We start from the raw sequence: 13910 nt of genomic DNA on the forward strand, positions 1-13910 counted from the left end.
ATAGATAGATAGATAGATAGATAGATAGATAGATAGATAGATAGATAGATAGATATGATTGACAGGTGTTCCACTACCACTGAGGTCAACGTTATAGTGCTCAAAGCACTTTCCTCTCACCTTGAATGGAGTTACTGTATGAGCGGTGGGAGGGCCTGCTCCTTTTTATGAACACTGTATCCACACTGTGGATTTATTTCAGCTGCACCTGGTCTTTAACAACTTATAACAGGTCATTGCTCTCTAGGCTGTGACCACCCGGCAGTGCAGGTGCATAGCCAATGGCTGTGCTCAACACATGCATGTGAAATATTAAATTGAGCCATTTCCCCTCTTCTTTAACATTTACAGATGCATATGTAGTGATGTTAGAGAATAATAAAGAAGAGTTCTCACCTACTGAACAGGTGAACTTAATGAGAGGCTTCCATTGTCAAAATACACAGCTCCCAACTGACAATGAGCAGAAACACACCTTCTGTGTTTGTATGTATAAGTATGTTCCTAATGAGTCCACTTCCAAAAGAATTTCAGTATAAATTATAATTTGGTAGAGAAGATATGGGCACCCATGTGGGTGTGTTGAGAAGATAAGAACAGAACCTTTGGCCAAAGCAGACAGTGCTGAATGCATTGTCACGTCGCGCATGTATAACATAAATACAAACCTCCATAGGTCAAGCATACTTTGGGGTTTTTATATTGACGTTGTCCACATACCTGCGGAATCAGGAGATGCGCACATATTATCCAAATCACTGGACATCCACTGGAGCACAGCTTCCAAAACATAATCCAAGATATCCAACTGTGCAAAAAAAAAAAAAAACAAATCCACCAAATACAGATTTCATTTCCGAAATCAGCATATAACATTAACCATCTATGAAAATGTCAGCACTTGACCACGCGTGTATCCCAAATATCCCAAGAGACTTGTCCAGCAGCTGAATCTGTGGCAGGAGTAGAAACTCATCCCAGACTGAAGTCAGCATTTCCTTATAACACGCGAAAAGATCCATAGCTGGAGTTTTCAATCCATCAGCTGCTATCATCGTGATCACGTTTAAACAAAAACACAAAACAATAATAACTTCTCCACGTTTGTCAATGTCGCGATTAATCCCGTTAATTCGTCCAAAGAGCCCCAGCATTAAACGATTTACGCCCAGGCAAATCCAGCAAAGCAATCAGAACGATTATTTTCGAAGATGCTGATTCCTCCTTAGGGTCCAGCGCAATGATGGTATCTGCGGCAGCTGCAGTCAGAGTCTCTGCTGACACGACGCGCTCTCGTCAAGAGCCGCAGCTTCACTGAGCCATAGTTTGTGCGGAGCGCCTCAGCACATGCTGCTTTCACCAAACGTAGATGCGCAATGCATGACGGTAAGTGGAGTTAACTGGAATAGGAAAACAGCAGCAGGTTTAAACCTTAAAAGCAGTTTTTAAAGACAAAAAGAAAGAAAGAAAGAAAACACGGAACGCAATGAAATGATTTCACAGGTTAACCTTAAAATAATGAAAGTAAAGTAAAGGTGAAATAACTTTTAAACTTTTAAAAGTTTTAAAATAACTTTTAAAACAGTTACAGGCATTAGAAATTAGATCATATTATCATTATTATTATTAGCAGTAGTAGTATTAGTATTATTATTCTATAAATATCAGTAAAGCTGTCATGGATATCAGCTGTTACAATCTCTGTTGCAATCGTTCATCACCTGTCAGTTTCATTCCAGGTTGCGTGTGAGCAGTGTGTGTGAGTAATAATGATCATCTGTAGCTGTGCAGAGATACAGAGATGTCGGTGCCTTGAATCACCTTCCCATGAATGAATCTCTTGTCTTTCTTACCTCACTTTCATGTCCTAACCACCTCCAGGCTTGCTTGTATTGCCGGGATCACGCTCTCAAACTTCAAAACAAGGCCTGGATTCACGGGAATGGAGCACAGATCAAAATCAGAACAGAGCCCACTTAGTTATAATAAGCTGAAGCTAAGTAAAGCTGGACATTTCTTCTCTGTTCTACTGTGGACTGTGGAGTCAAAGCTTGCATGCATGTTTGCTGTTATTTGTGATTTTGTTGTGTTTTTTACTTCATCATATTTAAGAAGTACTCGGATGAAGCGTTTATGACTAAAACACAGCAGAGAGGATATAAGTGACAACAAAGCTGGGATTAAGGGAGTAAAGCTGATAAACTCTGACCTAAAGCAAAGGGGAAAAACCATGAATAAATAAAAAAGTATATTCACGTAGAAGTTATATTAGTCTTTATTATACTTTCGTTCCTCATACATTACTCCTATTCACACAGGGCCTGGCACGGTTCCATTCCACTTTTTACTTTGTTCTTTTGGCTGCGATCCAGTCCAGTCCAGGAGTACCTGAATTGCACGCGATTCTGTCAATTGCAGGTACTTGATGGCTTTCTTGTGTGCAGGGGTTGAAAAGTTGCTGGAGGTTTGCGCACACAGCATTGCGTGACTAGCGCTGGGGACGAAAACACAAAGACATTGTTTTCAGTGATCAAACCCCCTTTATAGTAACTCAACAGCATTCCTGTCTCACATTCCTAAGCCACCGCTGCAGTGTGAAGGGTTTTTTTTCTTTCCTTTAAAAAAAAGGAAGAAAGGAAAAAAGAAAGAAAAGGAGGGTTGCACTTTTTTAATCTGGTTCACTGTGTCGACCTCGCTTCTTCCACAATTTTTCTCGTAGCTCATTAATCATTAATCAAGACTGAATTAAAGTATTAGTTGAGGCAATTATCTGCCATGGGGTAATTAAGAGGTGTTTATCCCTTATCCAAAACAATGTGATGAATGTAAACACAGTGTGCCAGCTTTCATGTTAAGCCAGCAGCCAGCTGAACAGCAGTATTAAATCAAATGAAAATGCATTGCTTCTCAGTGTATCCCCTTAAAGCATGCGCGGGTGGGATTTCCAGGTTGTTTGTGCAACAGCCTGCAAATGTGTTTATGCTCACTTGTGTGCATCCTCCTACACCGTGTCTCCACTCACGCCAGCATGCGTCTGTAGGTATGTGCTAATGTGCACACAAATGTTTTCCAGATTGGTGTGACAAGGATAATCATATCCAGGGAGCACGAACCCATGCTGAATGCTTCTCACACAGATGGGAGGAAAAAGGAGGAATGCATAAAAAAAAAAATCCAGAGGAAACGAGACTGAGTGTACACCCACAGACAGTCGTGCAAGTGTAAAACTTATGATATGTGGAAATCTACTGGCAAAGGAGCCAAGCGAGGCCGCCATCACCTGGAGTGGGTGAAACAAATCTAATATTTACTGAAAGCGATGACCCTCATGACCTTCTGCTTTCAACGTAGAAAACATAGAGACGAGGACAATTGAGTCAGTCATATCTCCAGTGTGTGCTCTGAGAGTGATTAAGACTAGAGCACATTCATTACTGGCCCAGCTCAGACAGAGAGGGGCTTCAGAGCAGAGCCCTTGTGTTGGACTGTTTGGATGTCCTATCCCCTTGTATCTCTTTGACTACTTCCAACACAAGGCTCTATTCAACCAGACTGGGAACAAATGTTTCCTTATGTGACCCTGAGTACCTAAGCTTCAGCAGGATATAGAGAAGAGCCTATGAGACTGAAAGAGAGACATTACTCAAGGCCATACCTCTGCTCTTATAGAGGGATATAAGCTGGATCACAGGTGGGGACAGGGGGAAGGATGGTAATGACCTTACAGAAATAACAGGGTGGATGACACAATGACACATATTTCCCAATAACTATATGCTGTTTCTCTGGTAACCACAAAATTGCTAGTCTGCTTAGGTTTCCGTTCTTTATTTTCTCACTTTCCCACTTCTCATGAGTGTTATTACTTCTACATCCGCCTGGGAATTAATTGGGTAAACATCAGCCAGGAAACATGAGGTTAGATTCCATGTTGGCAGCTCATGTAATTTCACATACAGCCAACATGCAGATTTCCGTCTGTTTTTTTTTTTTTTGGCACGCCTGTGGGAATGGGCAAAGTGTAGCAAAACAGAGGTCAAGGCAAGGTTTCTCACTGAAGTGGGTGAAAATTTCTCATGTGAAACTAAAAATGGCTTTCACCAGTTTTACATAATGAGACACAATGTGGCGTGTACCTCTTTTCTATAGAATCACCCAGGATAAAGAGCTAATCCTCTTGTGCTATGAGACTGATAGAGCTGGATTCCTTCCAGCACCTTAGGGAGTCAGATCTATGGAAGAGAGAGCCTTTCAAAGAAAACCATGTAATCAATGGCACAATCCCCCTCAAACCCCCTCATTTGATTGATGCTAACCGTAAAGATTTTAGTAAATCAGTTCGCTCAAGCCTTTCCCATCTCATCCTGCATTAAGATGTCAAACTGTAACTGAAGTTCCAGTGTTTACCCAACCAAGTTTTCTCACTTGAGGAGAAATTAAATGAACTTTTGGCCTGGACTAGGCTTACAGAACCACTGACATGTAGCCTATATGACTCATTCAGTCTTTCACTGGACACAGGCGGAATTTATTCGGAGAAACACACCCTTGCTGGCGTGTAGCATAGTTTGACCATTGCAGGTGTCTTGGTTTATTGGGTTTCTATGTCAAAGAGCAAATCTTAGTCTATAAAAACCTACATTTATAGCTCTAATTATGAACACACTAAGCACCAAGGAGCATGCAGCTGCATACCTGTGCATGCATTTCAAGGAGCATGAGTTCTGGCTTGGTGACTCTACAAAGAGCCCTCATGAAGTTTAAAATTTTAAACAGGAAAAAATGAAGGTGAGGCTAAAATTGTTCAAATAGGGGAAATACTATGAGTAAGTTTACACCTCTAGTTGGAGAATAAGCATATGAAGCCTTTTTTAAAATTTTTCCTCTGGATGCTTTTCTAAATGTCTGTGTGTGTGGGGAGGGGTCAGGGGGGTAGATTTTGGTGGCAAGCAGTGTGTAGGCAGCTGGGAGTGTGGCAGGGCTATGCGTGACTAGGAGAAATACACCTGTCTCTGTGCTCAGGTATGGAGGGGGAGTCGGCAAGCAGGGGCCTGCCAGGTGAACAATGCTCCCTATTGTACCTTGCGCTCTGACTGCTGATACTCGCAGGAGAGGAAGCCCTGATCCCAGTGTGTGCGTAGCTCGCTTGCCCGTCTCTCCCTCCCTGCTCACACAATCACACGAGATACACAGCCAAATTATTTACAGTACACATATTGCGCTGACCGCAGGCGCCCTGAGCTAAATCCCAACAACTCTGCCTTTTACACGCAAGTTGCCAATCAGAGCAGTGACTGACAGATTTTTTTATATCCAAAAAGTTGAAATGTTGGATTTTGTAAAAGTTCTAATTGTGTTGAGGATATTTTGTATGTGCAGTATTATGAAGGGGAATATACAACACACTGTCATAATAATATAAATGGTAAAAAAAAAGGAAAAAAAACATGTCTTAATAGGTGTGAATGTTATTCGTAGAGAGATTATTCAGAGGTGTCACTTTAAGGGTCTATAATTGAGAGCACACAATGTAAATACATGACGTGACTGTTGATAGTAATCTATTATCAGTTCTACACCAACCCATGTTTTTCCAGCCTTTTTATTCTCGTTGCAGATAAGGCAATTTTGACACGGAGAGTCATGCAGATACTGTAGATTGCAGATTGAGAGAGACCCCCAAAGAAAGTAAAAGGGAGGTCGCCTATTGGTGAATTACTGACACTCTCTGTACTTTCAGCAACAAAAGCTGTCTCTCATTTTGTTGTGATTTGTTGGGCAATTATAGAGGGAAAGAAATGAACAGGGTAACTATGGGGAGGGTCTGGAATGTGTGGGAATGCTAAACATCTGCTTTGAGAAGTTCTGGGTTGAGCTTGGACAGTCGCAAGTAAATATCTCTGCCAAACAGAAACTCCAGCTGTTCCACAGATGGCATCAGTTATTTTGTCCCATTTGTTGTTAAAAAAAGCCCATGTTTGCCTTAAAATAATCTAAGTGCCTTTGATCTTCCTTAACCTTTTCCATTGTGTGACAAGGAGAGCTGCAGTGTAAATGCCACCACTTATCTATTCCTGTTAAATTCCTCGACTTGTGTCGGTGTGTGCTTGTGGGCATGTATAACACCAACGCTATCTCATGTGAGTGTGTGTGTGCTCACTGACTAATGAAATACAGTCTTCATAAAGGTAGTATTGTTAAGTTGCGTGCGAAGCTCATGCTTTAGGCTTTGGGTCCCCGCCCACCCCTGTAAACCACGGCCTTTTTTTCCTCTCCTTTTTTGCCTTCTACACCTTCCCCTTTCTCTTTGTTACAGGTAAACATTTGATGTCCGCACGCAATCCCCGGAGAGTCTCCTCCCCTTGTTCTTTCCTCAGCTCCAAGGCTTACTCACACTCTCTTTTACACACACTTACCACACACCTCTCATTCTCAGTCTCTCGCTCATGCACCCTCTGACACGCTACCTTTCCCTCCCCATTCTTCTGAAATTCCTCTCCTTACTGACTCAGCACCTGTTTCCTATAGAGGACATGAAGTTTCCTTCTGTTGCTCGAGAAACTGGTTGAATATCTGATTGACTCTGAACATTCAGTTTCACAAACACTTTACACACACGTTTTTTGTTACTGAACGTTCGTCTCCTTTGTCTGTGTTGTTCCTTCCTGTTTGTTGTATTTGTTTTTTTTAACCAGTTTGTCCTGCAATATTGTGTTACATTACATGAAGTTTGTCTCTTTTTTATTTCTATGTGCTTGTATTTCTTTTTAACATGTTCAAAATTAAGATTCAATTCAATTCAAAGTTATGGACAAAACCAACAAGACTTATTTCAGTAAATTTGCTTTTTTAATTCAAGTTAATGTTGCCAGAATCAAAACTAGAATTCCTCCTGGAATCACACTGGCCACAACAAAGTCTCAGATACCGGAGACCGATAAACACGGGGTTGGTGTGTTGAAGTTTACTTGGGCAAGACACAAAACCCCAAGATCCTCCTGAGAGTAGTCTAGGCTCTTAGATGGTTCTGCCTGCAGCTTTCAAGAATTTATCTAAGGTTAGATAGTAATATACAAGCACTTAATATTTAATATTTCATTGCCAACTACATGCATGTCACATCCCATGACTGCATCCCTTAGAGTTGGCACCATATGCTAAAGCTTGCCAGCCAGGTTACGCAAAACTGCCTTTCTGCTAGTTTCCACGATAGTCGGTGCTCCAAGAACCGCATTTTGTCACAGACTCATAAGATGAGAACATGCCAGCTCTGCTGTCACTTCTGGTAATATCGATACCAACAAAATTACCTTTGACACACTAGAAAATAATCTGCATTGGTGGGGGTACACCCTGGATACGTTTCCAGCCCATCATAGGGATAAAAGAGAGACAGAAAACCACATCTACTGACAGTTTAGATTAACTTAAAAAGTGTGTACGGTCAGTGAGGGGAAAATGAAAACACAGCCCAGAGCCTGCTTTCTGTGAGGTGGCAATGCTACTGAGCACCACCATCGTGATATGATTTGACAATCCAAAATGTGAGAAAAGGGGGGAAAAAAAGGATTTCTCACTGATTTAAATCAGAAAGAGATTATACTGTTTTAACCGCTTTCAACTTGTGTAACCTTCAATTTTCTGTTTCAGGTGTTGTACATGGTTTTGGTACAGCTTTTACTGACATACAAAAATATGTGTGAATAACTTCCAAAATATTTATTGGTGTGTGCAACACTTAAACTCCTGGGGAAGGTAATAAAACAAGTCGAAATCTGGTCTGCAGACTCAAGCTCTAGTACTACTGCCAACCTCAGTCACGCACTTCCTTTGAGCTGCACTTCACCACAAACTGTGAAGCTATGAAAAGTCCTGTCAGGTTCCGATACACGAAGATCCATGATTAATGACCGTCATGGCTAAGCAGGGGAAAACCAAAACCTCTGTGCCAATGTTAGCAGCATCAAATAGAGCTGAAAATGAATGCAAGAGAAAAGGAGAATCGTTTTATCATGTCAAGGACACACACACACACACACACACACACAATGCAAAACCCACACAAACGTGCATGTCTGTACACATACTCACATGCTGCGTAGTAACAAACCCAAAAGTGCTTGCAAAGTTCACACATGAGAGACAACTGCATATACACATCGCTGTTCTCCAGTATGCTTAGATCATATATGAACAAAGATTCAGGATTCTCTCAGATTAATTGATAAATAAATGTAATACATGAGTCCTGCCTCCATCTATCAGTTTTTTTCTCCTGATCCAATTCAGCATCGCAGCATTTTACTGCTGTCATAGCAGTAAAAGGTGGGGTGCACCCTGGACCACACAACCAATCACACTGACACCTACGCTCAATTTAGAATGACCAGTTAAACAACCCCATGCATGGCTACGGCTTTGGGAGGAGGCAAACATATCCAGGAAGAACCCACAAGCTTCACGCAGAACAGCCGCAGCCAACAGGTGAATTTGATCCTGGGACCTTCATGCTGTGAGGCAACAGTGCTAACCACTGCACCACCTTAGTGCCCTGTGAACCCCTGTCTGCTCTTTTTTGTATTTGGGAAAGTCAGACTGTCAGAGAGGAAAAGACAGTCCCATACAGCCACAAAAGAAATTATTTCAATCCCTTCATTGTTGTCTCCTGTGATCACTGTGCCTGCTGCTCTCTTTCATCAGGGGCTTTTGGCTCCCTCCAACCAGCCCAATTAGTAGCCCTGCAGAGGTGAAGTGTATTATGCAAATACAAACAGTTACTGTACCAGCTTGAGCAGCCCCCACGGGTAGCGTACAACAAGGCTATGTTAAATGAATATTAGATTTGTTGTGCCTACAACAAGTTACCTATTGTTGTTCTGGCCTTTCTGCTGCTCTGGAAAAGCCATTCAAACAAGATAATCTGTCTGCATCTCGTCAATGCAGCTCACTGTTTCACTGTGCTTGGACGAAACAGTGACACAAAGGGGTTGTTTGATAGGGGATATGAAGCAATTGGTGCAGGGGACTAAATAGATATTTCTTACAGCCACAGCTGCTTGTCACTGGACCACTGAATACGGCACAAACACTCTAAAGGAAAATATCAGAAATTCTCAATTTCCCACACATTTTTACAATCCACCACCTTTCCTGTAACTTAAACTGTGTAATATTTTTTGCCATCTGAGTCCATTGTTTCATATTGAGTTCATTTCTGTCTCTCTCTCTGCTTTCATTGCGAACAATTGCTTTTGTCCCCGTCCTGGATAGGTGTGATGGTTGGGTCAGAGCTGTGAAAGGGCTGTATTGTCCTTCCTCACACCCCAAGGTGTGCTTGGAGGGAGACCAACAAAGTGGTAACTAAACAGTGAAACAAGTTTTCTCTGTAAATGTGTACCACATGGCACCTCAAGGAACCATTGTTCCCTTTCATTACCCGCATCATGTGGGAAATATTTCAGTATGTATCCATAAAATTAGCCAATAATACAAACTGTGCTTTTTTGAGAAGTTAGAAGGCTAATGCAATTTTGACAGAAAGTCACGCAAATGAAAGCTGCTATCAAAGTTCTCTCTTTTTTTGTTAAATTTGGTGAGTGCTGCACTTCTACTTTTTCCAATGTTTTATTAATAGAGAAAGCTGTCACAAAGGCAAATTTCAGGGTGTTCTGTTGCTGTCTTGTTTGTCTGTGTCACTTTCTCTCTGGTCACGTCAGGCAGCTGTTTGCAAACAGTCTTCCCCACAAGCCAGTCATCTAATAACAGGGTTGTGTTGGACGATAATGACTGCTTTCTGGCACGCTCCAGCAGAAGAAAAGAAGCACATTGGCAAAGCACCTCTGAATACAAAAAAAGAATCAACAATAAAAAGCAAAAAGTGTGTTGTGATTGTCATCATTGGTGCATATTTTCAGAAAAAAAAACCCTAAAAAGAGTTGATTTCCAACTACCAAAAATTAGAAAGCCATATTTCATTTTTGTTATGACATAATCACCACTTTCTTATACTATATTTCGCATTACTGATTTAAAAGGAACATGGCCTCTTGCTCTGAATCGTAAATATATCTTAACAACCACTTCAAAATAAAAGTAAACATTTACTATGATTTACTGTATCAGTATAATTAGCTTTAGCTCTTATTTTGTCACCCTTGTCCCCTTTTGGTTCCCGCAAACTGAATGACCTCAGAACATTTTGTTTTCTTTCCCGACTGGTTCTTTTGAGTCCTGTGTACACCATGCCACGGAGGCTCAGCGTATGGAGTCACTTTAGCATGCGCCTTTGATGTGTGAGAATGGTATGCCGAGGTCCAATTTCACTTGCTGACGCTGACTCACACAACTGTAAGCTAGCGTGACAGCAGAGGCAGGTTAATGTGTTCTCCCTGCAGGCAAATACAGGGAAATATGAGTGACTGACTGTTGCCTTTAGCCAGAAGAGATGAAACACAGAGAGAAGGAAGTTCTGTTTGAACAATTTGAAGGTTTTCATTTGCAAGCCCACCTTTCAAGAAATAATTACATAGGGTTTGTGTTATCTTTGCATTTAAGAAGTCAAGTAGCAATAATTTGTGTGATATATCACGCTTACTGTATACGACTCAGTGCACACATGAGGATCATCACAGTCCACGAGTAAAAGCATACTCTCCCTCCCCCTGGGTAGATACAGTGTCCCCTGATTTCTGTTTAAACCATTATGTGCCTCTAACACGTATGCCCCTTAAATCTATATTCAGAACCCCAACAGAGAAAGAGTCCACGGCAGCTTTCAACGTGCTTGAAATTGATTTTATGCTGTAGTCGTTCTTGAAATAAGTGTTTTTTAGCACATTCAAAGTCCGGAGAGAGTTTAAAAAGAATGAATTAATCCACCGATGCACGTCAAATTTAAATACAACAAAAGAACAAAGCGACACTTCTGACTCATAAGATAACAGACCCTGTCTACATCAACCTTAGCGATGTTGTGCATCTGCATATAAAATGAATGCGTCTTTGTTTTTATGAACTCTAAACTTATAAAATCCTGTCTTTCAGATAGCTATCAAAGTGTTAGAGAAAAAGACACTTTAAGAGAAACATAACACCAGGGCCAAAGCACAACTAAACCCTATCTATGGCAGCATTGTATATATTTCCCACAGTCTGAAATACACCCTCAGCACTTAACTGCGCAACCATATTGCGAGATAATGTGGGTTTGAGGGGAAAACAGATCTAAGGGTAAAGAGAAGTGGGCAAGTTAAGTAGTATGTGGTGGTGGGTTGTAAAGGTTGGATGATATATTCTAAGAAGTAAAGTATGCGTGTGTTTTGGTGTGTGTGTGGTTTATAGGGGCTGAATGGGGCACTACTTTTGAAAGATGAGATACTGCAACACATCCACTGCTGGTGGCCCCTTTTCTTAAATGTGGAGGTCACAGTATCATCACTCACAATAATTTAGGAATCAGTGGGTGTAGGTTTAGAGGTTTGGGTTGTAATAAATTAATAAAGAAAGGGATGATGTATACATAAGCGAGAGTAAGCCACTGATATACAATATATATTAGACACACACGCAGAACAAACATTGGGTGTCTCACCTCTTTCTACTGGCTGGCATTTATAGTGCTTACAATGGACTATAAACCTCACAGTAGCTCTTTATGATGGTGAAGGATCTGCATTTTTATTAGGGGCAAACATTGAAATTACAACTCATTCTTCTCCCAAGCATTGCAATGCACAATTACCACCTGTGACACAAAGTCCAGAGTCTGCTGCCAACACACTGAGGATGATGTCAAGGATTGGTTTACCTACTAAACCCCAGTCAGCCAGGTGAACTCTGGCTCACCTCCCAGACTGGTCATCACTGGCTGAAAAATACAGAACACAAATAAGGCATACTCATTTTAATCTTAAATATAAATGCAAACAACCGAATATACAGGGATCAAGCGTTAAACATGAGATGTTGAATAAAGCTTAATTATTATTGTAGGACTATGCTGAGAAGGAATTGCATTTTTGCATTGAGTGTTCATTCCTGTAAACCTGTTATTATGTTATATAGGTGTGCGGAGTTTGATAACATCACACTGAAATGTCAACAGAAGTTGACTCATGTTCTTGGAGTAGCTATAATTATTTTCCCTTCCTGGTGGCTGAAGGTAAATTATGATTACAAGTACAGATGAGTGAAGCAAAAAAAAGGACATAGATCGAAGTGCATCAGTGGACAAAGTCTGCTGAAATATTTGACTGAGAAATGCATAGAACCAAAATCATACTCATCACAATGGACATGGATTAAAAGAATCATGAGTGACTGTGACAAAAAGGTATGCACCTCATATGTGGCAACCTGCATGTGTATACAGAAATATTGTTAAGCTCGGTGTGAATGTTTAAGGGCACTTACAGCTGCTGTGTGGAGAAGTGCTGCCCCGAGGGCCGCGGCAGCATGAGTGTGAGCTTCGTGGTGCTCTGGAAACAAGAAAAGCGGCTCTGTTTTTGGATCGCTGTCTTGGCTTTGTATGAACGCTTCCTGGCACACAGTCAAGTTTCTGCCCCTAGTGAGGGAAGATTAATGACAGCAAGTCACGGAAAGGCAGAGAGCAGAGGAAAGCAAAGGAAAGCAATAGGGTGAGAAGGGAAAGACAGGAGGGATGGGGGGGTAAAACAAAAGGTAACGGCTGTTATGTTGTTGATGGTAGCAGGTATGAGTAAAAGGTGTGTGACTCTGTGAGTGTTTGTGCCTGGGTGTGCATCAGTAAGAGTACAATACTAAAAGAGATTTAGCAGATTAGTGGAATCCTCATAAACATTCCTGACAGTTGTACAAACACGATGAATATAATCACTGGACAAAAGGCCATGCCCTCCTTAAATTTCATCTCTGTAAATCCAGCTAATGTCCACATACTCTTGTTATCTCCCAAAACCTTAGCCTACTCCTCCAGCTGTGGTCAATCTCCATATTCTCACAACACCTTCAAATCTGACGGAGGGTAAAGTAGTAAAGTAGTTGAAATGGCAAACATGGATCAAGAGATCAAGCTCCGCAAGTGAGAAAGCACAGACTTGGAAGTGAAGTAAGGAGAAAAAACCGAAAGGCATCAAGAGTTCTTCTTTTAGGTAACATGGATCATGACTAATCTGTGATGAAAGAGCCAAGAGCTGAGTAGATCATGACCCTGCCAGGGCTGACCCCTCTCCCTGTCTCCCAGCCCCAAACCCCCAACCAAAGTATTAGGCTCCAGGACAAGCACAGGTCATGGTGAACTCACTCTCCTCATTTCCCCTTTCTTTTCTTGACCACAAAAACAATGACATCACAGACCTTGGAGTCTCTGACAAACCTGAGTCTTTGTATCAGATGAAAAATGATCCTGAGAAAGAATATTCCTCAAACTAAAGGGGAAAAGAGCGTGTGAGTCTGTTTTTTTCAAAACAGTTCACTTCATTCTCGAGCTATGCTGGGTTTTCCCTATGACAGTGAAGAGCAAACTGTTCCGTTTCACAGTGCCAGGACATTCGAACAATGTGAATGAAGGGAAACTGTAAAAGCCTTTTAATCCAAAGAGCATCTTTATGCGATTGTTTTATCTGAAACCGAGGTTGCACAGATGTCACTTATTCTCAATGCCATTCTATTAAAAGCAAAAGTAAACAACAGGTAACTGTTGTTAGACGGCATGTGTAATGGGCTCAGCACTGATGCAGACTGGATCGTGACTCAGAGCAGCAACAGGTGACAAATGGTCTGTTCTCTTGTCACAGTCGATCTTTTAGGGCTTTGCCAAACTTAAGTGAACCTGGAGCGGTGCTGCTATTGCTGTAAAAGTGCAGTTGAACAGATTTTGAAAACAAAGAACTCCATGCTTCTCTTGCCGAGCTCCACTAGCGCACCTGGAGGAA

At 41.4% G+C, this 13910-nt stretch overlaps 1 long non-coding RNA gene across 2 annotated transcripts in view; it reads right to left on the minus strand.

Annotated features, from left to right (window-relative positions):
• The window catches only part of LOC102201644 (uncharacterized), a 46498-nt gene extending 45128 nt beyond the window's left edge, over positions 1-1370 (minus strand). For both annotated transcript variants that reach the window (XR_312022.1, XR_312023.1), the window contains exon 1: positions 721-1370. This is a non-coding gene — a long non-coding RNA (uncharacterized LOC102201644). The remainder of the gene's footprint in view (positions 1-720) is intronic.
• Between the last annotated feature and the right edge of the window lie 12540 nt (positions 1371-13910).

This window comes from Pundamilia nyererei, unplaced genomic scaffold, assembly GCF_000239375.1.
Source record: "Pundamilia nyererei isolate P.nyererei 1_Seehausen unplaced genomic scaffold, PunNye1.0 scaffold00142, whole genome shotgun sequence".
Taxonomy (NCBI): Eukaryota; Metazoa; Chordata; class Actinopteri; order Cichliformes; family Cichlidae; genus Pundamilia; species Pundamilia nyererei.